Genomic DNA, 13411 nt, shown 5'->3' on the forward strand with positions numbered 1-13411 from the left:
TCATTTAACAGCTTTTCAGTGAAGAGCTCAGAATTGTTCATACATTAGTTTCATCCCATTTTTAAAATGTTCTTTTTGTTAGCAGCTTATCCTGCTGTCATTTCATGACTGGACACAGAATGATATTGTAACCCTGCCACCTTGCATATTTTTATTTCATTTATTATTTATTTAAGTGATTTATGCACCATCCCCATTATAAAAAAAAAAAATCTGCAAGCACAGTATCGAAAACATAAAAGCCAACCTTCCAGCATCTCCCTTTCATGGTCAGTCAGGCTGTAGTCCACAAAGGTATTTCCCATAAAAATTGAAAGAATAAATGCTAAGCAAAATACATTTGCCCTCTGACGTTTTAGAAACTCATCGTTGTATCTGATCTACCAGCAGTCAGTGACTTTCAATAAATACTTGGGTGAGAGCATCACTATTTTCACCTCTGCTCTGTATGAAGGCTGCCTCAGAATCACATCTGTTTAATAATTGTAAACCAGATACCCAACAAGCACCAGATCCTGAAGCAGCTTTCTTCAGATTAGATTTGTGACTGGCCCTGAGTGCTGCAAATGTGAGTTAACCTAGACATGAATCTTTACACATAGTAAATGTAAAATTTCTAGGCATTTGAAGCCATGAAAAATGTATCTATGAAGGTTATTTTTTTTTTAATGGAAATAAATATTTTTATTACTTTTAGCACCTTTACACATATAAATAAATAGATGCTGCTGTTAATCTCTATCCCCTCCCCAGTGCACTCTAATGGAGGCCAGGAAGAAAGCTAGCAACATCCATCTTGAAAAGCAATAAAAACAAGAAACCCCATGAGCAAAGGATTGGATCCTTTTTTACTTCTTCTAAAAATAAGATTTTGTTCCCCTGGAGAAAGAACCACATTCTTAGCTATGCATTTGATGGTTCTGCTACAAATCTAGTTCTGTGTTTACAAGTATTATAGTAAGCTGATACTGCAAGTATTCTTATACAGAATTCTTCCTATTACATAATTTATAAAAGTAATTTGGGGAAATATTTTCTTAACCATTTTAGGCAACCATTTAAGAGAGAAAAAAATCATTCTATTTTTCTAACCCTGCCCCCCCTCAATCCTGTGCCCCCCCCCTCCAAGTTATTTGGATAGTTTGAGAGCCAGTCTGGTGTCATGGTTAAGGCATCAGGCTAGAAACTGGGAGACTGTGAGTTCTAGCCTCACCTTAGGTACAAAGCCAGCTGGGTGACTTTGGGCCAGTCACACTCTCTCAGCCCTAGGAAGGAGGCAAAAGAAAACCACTTCTGAATGCTTGCCAAAAAAACTGTACGGACTTGTCCAAGCAGTTGCCAGGAGTCAAAATTCAAAATCACCTCTGCCCAAAAAAGTTTCAATTTATTTGTGTTACAGTGAATGGATATTGTGAAGTATAATTTGAACCATCAAATTGACTCAAAATAACATTGGTTAGGAAAATCCAGTTGACCTGATTCTAATAAAACTATCAAATTGAATCTCTGAAATGAATTGTTGCACAACCCAACTATATATGTCTCTGTATCTGCATCTGCATTTACTGTATATGGGTATGTGTGCCTCTACCTGTTTTAATCATCATCTATATCATCATCTAGTATCATCTTTACCCAGAGTTGTTATTTCCGTTCAGTTTATGTGAACCAGTAGTTAAAGGTGAAACACCTGGGTCTCTTCCTATTCTTGTTGTCACTCTCTCTTAACCCTAACCTTTGGCCATGTTTTTCAACCATTGGCATTTCCAAATCCAAGTGCCAATGCTGCCAAGGGGCCAGCAACTCCAGCTGGCCTCATGCCAGAAAGACAGTGGTGGGAGGCAGGTAGCACTAGTATGGGTTCACTACCCCAATGAGGATAGTATCACAGATAGGTCAGGCTAGATGCAAGGAAAGACAGCTCCAGATAAAAGCAGCATGAGGAAGGCTGCAAAGGGGAACATACATAGCTAAGGGACGGCAACCAAACTGCTCCATCTGCTCCCCAGTTCAAAAGTAGCATATGTCATATAAACAAAGCACCAGTCAGATCAAAACCATCCTGAACCTTATAGCTGCCTATGGTAACAAAACATGGGGCCTGAGGATTGAGGTCACCAGCAGTTCCTGCAGGAATGAACACCCAATGTGTACACCAAACATGATTCCACCAATTTTAGTACATCAGTTGTACAAAATACAGGCTGTGTTCACAGATTACCACCATAACTCTTGGTTACCTGTTTAGATTCCATCCGTCTATCCATTCATCCATCAACTATCTCTACCATATCTCTATTTCTTTATCTCTCAGTGGTATACCAAGGGTGAGGTGGGAAGAGGTCCACCATGGGTGCAGACAATAAAAGGGGTACTGCCAGGAGGCTAGCAGTGGGTGTGGAGTTGGGTCACTACTGCTGAAGTCCTCATCAGCTGTTTGGTGGTCAGCAGTGTGGCACAGCACATCAGCAATTTTGGCAAAAAAAGAAAAAAGCCTTCAAATCAGTAACTCCTGGTGACTGCCCCTTGTAGTTTGCAAAGATTTTGAGAAGTGACATGCCATTCCCTTCTTTCTAGAGCTGAAATAGGTGATCCAGTATGTGCTAGCATCAGCTTCTCAGAAGGTTAATAAAACAGATGATAAATGTAATAATGTTTGCCTACTGAAAATACCCTAGTCTAAGGTCACCCAGCTGGTTTTGTGTCTAAGGTAGGACTATAACTTGCAGTCCCCAGGTTTCTAACTTGATGCCTTAACCACTACACCAAACTGGCTCTCAGTAAAAGAAGAGGAGGGAGTTAAAAAACTATCCTCCCTCCCCTCCTCCCTCTTTTTTTTTCTCTCTCTCATTGATTTGATTGTCCAATTGCCCATTTCAGTCTATCTTTCCAGGTTTGTACATATGGAATTGCACACACCAGAAAGAACAGGATAAAGAAAGCATGCTCAGTAAAATTGTTGCTGTTGATCCATTGGTGATAGCGTGTGCAGGACATATGACATCACATTGTATTGATTAATGGTGTAATCTTATCCATGCATTTCCATCCCAAAGCATATTGTTTGATGGCTGTGCACAAAATTACAACATAAGAGTTGTAACAGAAAAATGAGATCTGTACAAATGTAGTCTAATTAAGAAGCAGTAATACATTATTGAATAGGCAGATGTAATTGGATCAAGGCAACCTTTCATTTGAATTTATGCTCAGCTATGAAGTTCTTGCATCTAACCCTCTTTCAGCCTAACCACCATACAGGAACATAAAATGAGAAGATACAGTATGTGCTAGCATCAGCTTCTCAGAAGGTTAATAAAAAAGATGATAAATATAATAATGTTTGCCTACTGAAAATACCACCAATGGATTATACTGAGACTTACACCTTAAGATAGGTGTGTGTGTGTGTGTGTGTGTGTACAGATGCACATATCATGGAAAAAGACTCACCATAGATAGACATCATAACTTACATATGGCATGTGTGGGAGGAGGGAATTCAACTTAGTCAGTTCAATTAGCATATTGAGTTCTTTTAATTTAGTGCTGGATAGAAGGCATCAAGATACTTTCTTCTTTTATAATTATTTTGGGAGCACTTCTTATGCATTATTAAAACACAGCATATTGTAGCAGGAAGCAGAAATATATTCTGCAAATACATGGATGCTCTCTAGTGGTTTCCTTGAAATTAATGAGAAGTCATCATCATGAGCATTTATCTCTACAGTTACTAACAGCTGAAACCAACTCAATGGTACCCAATTAGCATAAACATTTCTATCCAAGAAAAAAATTAACCAAAGGTAGAAAAAATGTAGGGTCCAAAAAGACTAACAGAATGTAGTTTAGTATTTCAATAGATCAGTGACTTAGCAATTTAGCTTTCTTGCAATTTTGTATTGTTTCCAGTATTTTAGTATTTGCATTATGACTCACTTTCTCTTAATTTCCATGCCATTTGTTTACTAAACTTTTTTTTCTTTCTGTGCTTCATGTAATATATGTTGTAATTTTGTACAAAACTCAACATAGTAAAGAATTAATTGATTGAAATTAATTATTTTATGTATCTTTGTATAGGTTAGTATTTCAACCCATGTATTAAATTTCTAGCTGCCCCACTGCAAGTGGCAAAATACATTGATTACTAAATATACAACTAAAAGCACACTCAGTCCCTTTATTTCCACTTATTTCAAAGGGAGAGAATTCCCTGTAACGATCCACACACTCGAGTATTCACTCAAGGACAGTTCTGAGACTTAGGCTCTTTTTAATTGTTTGATGAAGTGAAGTGTCTAGTACAAAGCAAAGTTGCAAATGATTTCTTTCCCATGTGTTCTACAATTTAAAATTCACATTCTCTACTTCCCCCCCTCCTTCTACCCATCAAAGCATGTACTCCCCCCTCTGCAACAGATAGCCCGAATGGTACTCGGCTGGATGTCCTTGGGCCATAAACACCTAACCTAAACAACCCACTTCACACTCCAGGTCAACACCCCCTCCCTTCTGGGTTTCTGGCGACTCTCAATCTGTTGACATGGGTTCGATGAAGATGGATGTGAGTCCGATCAGGATGTTCTGAGAACATTCTGATTGGGGAGTATGACATCACCACTCTTACACTGAAATCAATGAGATTCCAAATATTGAATGTTTTCTAGAAGACTGTAGTCTTCTAGAAAAGACTATAAGGTCATATTCAAGTCAAGTTCAGCCAAACCAAAGACATGTACAAGAAATTGTTAGGTTTGGGGCAATAGACCATTATTTTAAAAACATGTAATAAATCCTTTTCTCCTTAAGTAACACAGTTAGAAATGGAGAACCTGAAGCTCTCTAAAGTCTCCCACATTACCTCACTTGAAGTAAGTTTTTTCTTTGGACTGAGTTTGGCTCATAGTAACTTCATAGTTACTAGGAGCCAAACATCTATGTAGGACTTTGTTTTGTTGTTTTGCAACAATAAAACTACAAGTGGAATCTTGTAGTGGAATGTAGATCTATCAATACATTGATCAAACAGGAACATATCTACTAAACTAATATATTATCTAAAAGTAATTGTAGTACCATAACTGTGTATCAGAGAATTTAAGCAGTGAACTTGATAAACTCAGGAAAACTAAAGGAAGAATATTACTGCTTTGTTAATCTCTCTTTGCACAGAATTAGCGATATTATGATTTTTGACCTAGCATCAAATAGTGAGTAAGGAGTGTTTCCAAACCCTCACTACCTTTTTGTTTATATTTCTTCCAGCAGATTTCATTGAGAAAGACAGTAACTAAATAATGGATTAATAACAAATTTATAACTCAGATCCCAGAAACTCTTTAGATGATAAGAAATGTCTATGTAATATATCAGCAATTAAGTGCTGAAATTGTTCTAAGCTAACATTGCATCCATGAGGGCAGAGCAGAGATGTAATGACAAGCTTCTTCTACGTCATCAGAACTGGAAATATTAACCTCCCTAATTTTCCAATTCAAAAAAGAAATTAATATAGTCAATGCAAATAATAACTGCGTATGGTGTTTAATCCTTGTTTTATGTGTGAACAGGTGGAGAAACACAGAAGTTCACAAATATTTTTTTTTGGCTGCAGTAATCTATTGATTCACAGGGGACAATATTAGGTCTTCATTGACTAAAAACCTGGACAGGCAACTTCTGAGTTCCTCCCAAAGTTTAAAATCACAAGATTTTATAGCTAATTATAATGGCAGCCACTAAGCTTGTCTTAGGATTATTATAATTACGATGCCAAATATGGAAAAACATTAGATGCCAACAAAGAGACAGAGAACACTCTATTTACTATCATTTAATGGTTGCCCAGATGTTTCCAGCCTACTTACAATAGCTCTATTTGAACTGGACTTGGACTGGCTGAAAGCTCAACAATGTCAAGCGTAGTGATTACTTGGCTGGGAGACTGCCAGGGCTGTAGACTAGATTTAGAAGGAGTATCTCAGAAGAAAGCAATAGTAGAATATTTCCTTACTGTTGCAAAGAAAGCTGCAAATCTGTGTCCCTGAAATTACCAGGAATTGTTTGACTTGAAGGGCACTTTAGTTTTATAGTCAAATCAAATGAAACAATGCTCTTACATTACAAATATGAACTACCAAAATTACACTTACTCAAATTCATTCCAGGATTTCGGTGTTTCCAACATCTGGTTTTGTTTCTGAATTAGATTAGATAATTTCTATTATTCCACTTGTATTTCTGAATTTTCTGTAAAATGTTGTACATATGCAGCTTGCCAGTGCTTCAGATCTTCAAGTTCTTCTGCACATTTAACTTTTTTTTTCATTATAAATGCACATGTGTGTATAAACAGCATATGCCAAAATATAAAAATAAAATAATTGGTTCGATGATAAGCATTATTACCAACAATCCACACACGTATCTGGATTTCCGTATTGTAATTAAACTAGCAACACTTTTTAAAAAGACTTGGTATGAATGTACAAATGAACTCTTTGCAGGTGTTCACCTACATGTGTGAGGCAATCCAGCTTCACCCAAAACCAAAGAGGAGTTGTACTTGCAGTTGTATGAATAGGTCTCCACACAATCTAAACCCCTAATAACCAATGTGCTGAATATCATAGGGAGTTAGAGACACATTTGAGTGAAGAAGAGTACAGTTCGCCTTCAGAATTTGTGGAGTATGAGAAGGATCAATAGTTATCATCATATATTCTATCCAATTTCAAGATGAAACCTGCCTGAAATGGTCTATTTTATTTAGGCACTTTTTAGTATGTTTGCAGCAGCCTATTTGCACATGATAAAACAAGCAAAAATGACCTTGATTTAAAACATACAGCCACATCAGTAATTGTTAGCAGAATTTTATCCAGGCAGAGATGCCCTTTGGTGTTAAGGTAGGGGAGAAGCTATTAATTAACAGCTATAGCAAATGGTGAATGCTCGCTTTCTAGAACTCACTGGATATATTCTGCCCGCGGTAAGATTTCAGGAGAAATGGAATACAGAGAAAAGTTGTTAGTAGCATTAGATGTGAATAAATATTTTGGATGTAATAGATTTCTCACCTAGATGTGCGCAAATGGGCACCCTAGATTCAGTGTTTTACTTCTGAGTAGATAGGGGGATTTATTAATTTTCCACTTGCAGTGTGTGTGTGTGTATGAGAGAGAGAGAGAGAGAGAGAGAGAGAGAGAGAGAGATCAGGGATGGAATCACCATTTTGTGCCCCTTAAACTGAACTGGATCTAGTTTCATTCTGGACATGTGAAAGCAAGAGGAGAGAGAGAGAGAATTGGCTTGGATTTAGTTAATATGTTAGTTATAACATACTGTATACATATGCAGGATAAGATGTTCCTTTTTCATTGATAAACTGCAACCAACACAACTGGAATTGACCCTCCAGCAATGAGACCCACTCCAATATTTTGGAGAAAATTCAAAAATATACAATGGTTGTATACTATGGTCAATGGTATCAAAAGAGATGGTGGAATTATCCTCTCACTCAGATAAATATTTTATTGATTGATTGATTGATTGATTATTCAAATTTTGCTACCGCCAGTCACTTCATGGGAGCCCTTAACCAACCACAAGGGTCAGGGATCCAACTGAGAAGTGGCAGAACTAGCACTGCAGAGGGCCCTATCTATTTCTTTGGGACTTACAGATTTAAAATCATCATAGTTGCTTCACAAGACAAAGCCCGATTCATTTCCATTGGCGCTGTCCAGCTGCAGTCCAGCTTATCACAGTTCTGAGCACTTATTTCCCAAATACTGCCCAAATGCTTCACCATGGATTTTCAGATGGTCTTGGCAACCATCTTTCCCTAAAATGGAACAAGTGTCCTTGAAAAAGGACTATGGGAAGCACTCATATTTCTTTTTTCCTGTTGAATCACCTCTGTATAGGCTGGAGCTTGAGCTCATTCAGGCATCCCGCCAGACTCAAGACTTCTTTTGTAGCATAAGGATCTAGAATTCCCTTGATTATGTTATGATTCCCTTGATTAAGATTCCCTCAAACTGAGCTTGACTTCTAGTGATTACCTAGGTATGCCCATATAATTTGCTTGAGAACAATACGGACATATTTATCATTGCTTTCTTTTGTTATTTGCCCCAACCCATCCCCATCTAGACTTCCATCCATTAGATTCAAACTGCTCAGATGCTGCTGCTGATGATGATGAATCAGTCAAAATTGGCTAGTTCTGCCATCTGCTGTGAATGTAATACAGAGCTAAAGAACATTGTGATTAGAGTATCTGTGTTGTTTGAAAAACAAGTGTTCTAAGTGGACAAGTAGGTATTTGCAGCTGCCAGTCCTTCCCTGTATTATCTCATTCAGTGGCCCTTATACCAAGTCTGAGCTACATCCTCTTCAAGGAAAATGTAGAATAAATCTTTATATACAAACAACAGTCTCTTCATCAATTATTAGCATTACATCTGAAATATACATTTTTTTTCCATGTCAGAAGCACCTACCAAGGTCCTTTCATGTCCTTGTTATTTTCCCACCGAAGTGGTACCTATTTATCTACTTGCATTTGCATGTTTTCAAACTGCTAGGTTAGCAGAAGCTGGGACAAGTTGATGGGAGCTCACTCCGTCACGCAGCTCATGCTCTTGGGTTTCAAACTGCCGAGCAGCCAACCTTAATGGTCTTCTGACTCAGCATCTTAACCACTGAGCCACTACGGCCCCCTTGAAATATACACTGAAGTATAGAAGTGAAGGAATATTGGTCATAAATGCATTTATATTAACAATTTAAAGCTTTCCATTATAACCATAGTCCCTCCTTTGTGGGGGGGGGGAGATGGGAGGTGATAAAAATTTGATAAATAAAATAAAATAAAATAAACTATTTGTTTAAATGAAAAAAGCAAGAATGAGCCCAAGAAAGAAGAGTGAGCCCATTGAAAGAAGAAAGAACAATTTCCTACTCCAAAGAATGTAAATGTAATTAAAAATAAATCAATAAACTCCAACAAGGTTATATCCAGAAGCAAATTTCTAATAGGCCCAAATGGATAAAGTCTTGATTAAACATGAAGGATGTCCCTATCTTCATTTGGGAACATGTCTTAAATGTCAACTCTAGCTGGCATTTATTTTCTTCTTTAGGCTTGCTAACATCTTTGTGATCTGTGTTGGAGTTGAACTTTTTTATCTGCAGGAGTTCCCTACCACCACCACTACCACCACTTCCAAAGTATACATGAAAAACTCATATTGCAATTGTTCTTCCCAGGCTATAGGAATTTGTGTGTGCATGTGTGTGTAATGACGATTCCCCCCCACCCCCGCAGGGTTTCTGGTTTTCTGTGCTCTCTCCCCACCTTCAACTATAGTTCTTTCAGAGTCCTGTGGAGGTTAGAAATTGAGAAAATAAAGGCAGAACCAGCATTTGTCATGCGCTGCTTACCTCTGAATAACGTACAGACGCTGGTTTGCAAAGCAGGTTCTGGTTTATTTCAGGGTAGGTACAACGTTGGTAGAAAAAAGCTGAGAGTGACAGGAGCGCGCCGGTGCGGGGTTTAAATACCCCGCGCCGGTCAGCGCCCCCTCGCTCACGGTCACGTCACCCCCCTTTGTCCCATGCGTTGCCCTGCCATTGGTTGAGGGTTTCCAGGATCGCCCATCCTCAGGTTTCCATTCTTCTGCTGATTGCTTTCAGCTGGGCGATCCCCGTTGTATTGCCGCTGATGGCTTGGGTGGTTCCGTGATTCGTTTAGCTATTGTTTGTTAGCCGTTAGTCGTTGTGGGTTGATGGCTACTTAACTTGTGCCCCTTCACTTATTTCCTTGTCATTGTCATGAGTGCCATTGCGCTGATGACTTTAGCTCAACGGCACTCATGACATACTGCCCCCTTTTCGAATAGTGTTCTCCCCCGGTTTTCTTGGTTTTCCCCGTGGAGCTGTCAAAACGCCACATTTTTTTTTTTTTTTTTTTTTTCAAAGTTCCCGCCGGAGTAGTTGTCGCCCCTCCCTTTGCTCCTCCCTCTACCACGTGCCTTCCCAGGGTGTGTCCATGGTGCGCATGCTCGGGTTCTGACCTGGCGTGCGCCTGCTCCAACCACACCCTGTTTGTTTGGCTCAGTTCAGCGAGGCGAGAGGCGTGGCTGGTCGGGTGCTGCTCAGCTCCAGGTAGGGCCCTTCTTTTCTTATTTAGAGTGCGTCGCCTTTGTTGTGTCTCCTGGGCGTTGCCCCCAGGTTGCCCTGTTGACTTGCTTGCCACTCCCCCGCGGCCGGGGGGCGGGGGGAGGGTGCTGGCGATCGTTTGTCACCACCCCGTGGGCCCGGGGCGGGGGGAGTGAGTCCCGGGGGGGGGAAGGTCCACCCAAGTCGCGGGCTTGGGGGGGGCCCTTTCCCTTGGGGCACGGGAGGCGGGGGGGGGCCTGCGCGGGGGGGGTTGGTTTTGCTGACCTTGATTGCGGTTTGTCGGGGTATGCCCGGTGAAATGCTCTGGTCAGGTCAGGCGCGTTAACGTTGTGCGCCGCCACCCATTCCGGGTGGGGGAAGTGTTTCCACCTGACCAGATAGTGTAGAGTTCCTCGTTGCTTTTGTGTAAATGAGGACGTCGTCGATGTAGACCAGGACCCCTTTAAACAGATGTTCATGCAGTACCTCATTGATGAGCTGCATGAACACCCCAGGGGCCCCCGCGAGTCCGAAGGGCAGTACCTTGTACTGGAAGGCGCCTAGGGGGCAGTTAAACGCCGTCTTCCATTCATCCCCCTCCCTGATTCGGATGCGATAGTACGCCTCGCGAAGGTCCAATTTGGAAAAGACTTTGCCCGTGGAGAGGTGGGCGAGCATGTCCTTTACCAGGGGTAAGGGGTATTTGTTGGACAGGGAAGCCGCGTTTAGGCCCCGGTAGTCGGTGCAGAGCCGTAGGGTCCCGTCTTTCTTCTCCCGGAATAAGACGGGGGCTCCGACCGGTGAGCATGCTGGCTCTATGAATCCCCTGTCTAGGTTTTTATCGATGAACTCCCGGAGGGTTGCCATCTCCTTCGGGGTCATCGAATAGATCTTTGGTCTAGGTAGGGGGACGTCGGGCAGTAGGTCGATCCGGCAATCCGTCTTGCGGTGGGGGGGTAGTTGGTCTGCCTCTGCCTCTCCGAAGACCTCGGAGAAGTCGGCGTATTGTTCTGGTAGGTCTGCTGTGGTAGCGGCGTTGTCTTGTGTGGTCGCCTCCGCTCGTCCTACCGTGGGGTTGCTTTTGCCAGCTGGTGCTGGTGCTCGATACTCGCCGTCGCCGAATGTGAAGGTGCGGGTCGCCCAGTTGATCCGCGGGTTGTTTTTCGCGAGCCATGGCATCCCCAGGACTGCAATGGGCCGTCCGATGGGCGTGACTACGAACGATGTGCGCTCGGTGTGAGTGCCCATTTGCAGGGTGACCGGCTCGGTTTGTAGCGTGGCTGGTTTCCCTCCCGCTGTGGAGCCGTCCAGCTGGTGGAATGCCAGCGGCGTGGGGAGGGGGAAGCAGCGGAGGTCGAGTTTGGCGACTAGGTCGGGGTGGATGAGGTTTTTTGAGCACCCCGAGTCCACTAGTGCCGCGGCCGTGGTGGCTCCGTTGCCGGCAGAGAGTTGGATTGCTGCCATTATTACGGAGCTTTTGTCGTGTCGTTGAGGTGGTCCGCGTTGCTGTCCCACCGCCTGCCTCGCCACGCGTCTCAGAGCAGGCGGGGAGCATTTCCCGCCGGCTGGTCGGGGTCGGTATTGTCCTCTTCCCCCCAGTACGCGTCCCAGCCCTCTTCCGGTGTCGCTGTGGCCACGGTCATTCGGCGGTGAGGGGGCGGCCCCGGGTTGGGTGGTTTGGGGCTAATTTTCGGGGCGGGCTTGGGCGCGCTGGTCGGCGGTCGGTTGGCGAAGCAATCCGCCGTCTTGTGCCCTAATTTGCCACACTTCCCGCAGGGCTCCCGGTTGAACCTCTTTTTTGGGTATATGGGGCCGGCCATCCCCCCGTGTGGTGCGGGTACCTTTTTCCCGACATAGTTTGTGTCTTCCGTGGTTGTCATAAGGAAGGTGCGGTGCGCGTGTTCGGCTCTCCCCGCGAGGTGGATCCACCCGTGTAACGTTTCTGGGTCGTCGCGGTAGAGGGCCCATTGGAGAACGTCGCGGTTGAGCCCCCTTTTGAAGATTTCCAGCAGGGTGGTCTCAGACCAGTCGCAGACCTTTCCCGCGAGGGCTTTGAACTCCAGGGCGTAGTCAGGGACCGTGCGTGTGCCCTGTTTAAGTCTCTGGAGTGCGCTTTTCGCCCGTACTTTAGCTAGGGGGTCTTCGAAGTAGTCTTTCATCTCTTTGATGAAAGCAGGGAAGGTGGCGAGGGCGGGGGAGCTGGACTCGTACAGTTGGACGTACCAGTCCGCCGCCCTGTCTTGGAGTTTGATCGCCACGGCGGCGATCTTGTCGGCCTCGGAGTCATAGGAGTGTCCGTGCCTCCCCATGAACTCCCTAGCGTTGGTAATGAAAAACGAGAGTTTTGAGGGGGTCCCATCGAAGAAGATGGGGAAGTCCTTTGGGGCCCGGGCGTTTTGTGCGGCCCCGCCTCTCGCTTCCCGGGGTGTGGTGTCGGCCGCCTGTGCCGTCTGCTGGCTCTCCGCTGGCCCGTGTGGGTTCGGTGCTTCGCTCGGGGTGTGGGCTTGTGCGGGGACGTCGTTGGGTGGCGTGGGGGGCATAAGCGCCTGGAGCATGGTCCGGAGTTCCGTCAGCTGAGCCCGCATGGCCGCGAGTTCAGCTCGTGCCTCCTCGTCCACAGCCCGCGCCGCCGCTGGGGCCGGTTCCGTTGGCGCGTCCTCGGGGGTGGGTTGCCGGTGGGGTTCATCGTCCCTCCGCCGCGGGTCCGCTTCCTCCTCCGTCTGATGGGTGTCTCCGTCGTCCTCCTCCGTGTTGAGCACCGTGGGGCTGTCGCTCCACGCCCGTTGCTGGGGTGCGATGTGGGGCGCGGGGTCCTCCGCTGGTTTCGGAAGTCGTGCTGCTCCCTCCCGCGGTCGGGTTGCCTCCGTCGCCATCTCCCCTTGGGGTTGGAGCTGAGGCTCGGGTCGGGTGGGGTGGGCGTCCATGGCTCCGGGAGTCCGCGGTGCCTCTGGCCTCGGTCGGTCCTCCTCTGTCCCTTGCCGCGCGGCTCGCCCTCCTTGCCCGCGCCGTTCCGGCCTCATCTTGCTGGTCTTCTCGCCGTCTACTCCTCCCGCGGCTCGTTGTCGTCCGGTGGGGCTCGGCGAGGCTGAGTTTATGACTCTCAGCTTTATGTCATGCGCTGCTTACCTCTGAATAACGTACAGACGCTGGTTTGCAAAGCAGGTTCTGGTTTATTTCAGGGTAGGTACAACGTTGGTAGAAAAAAGCTGAGAGTGACAGGAGCGCGCCGGTGCGG

This window comes from Candoia aspera, chromosome 5, assembly GCF_035149785.1.
Source record: "Candoia aspera isolate rCanAsp1 chromosome 5, rCanAsp1.hap2, whole genome shotgun sequence".
Taxonomy (NCBI): Eukaryota; Metazoa; Chordata; class Lepidosauria; order Squamata; family Boidae; genus Candoia; species Candoia aspera.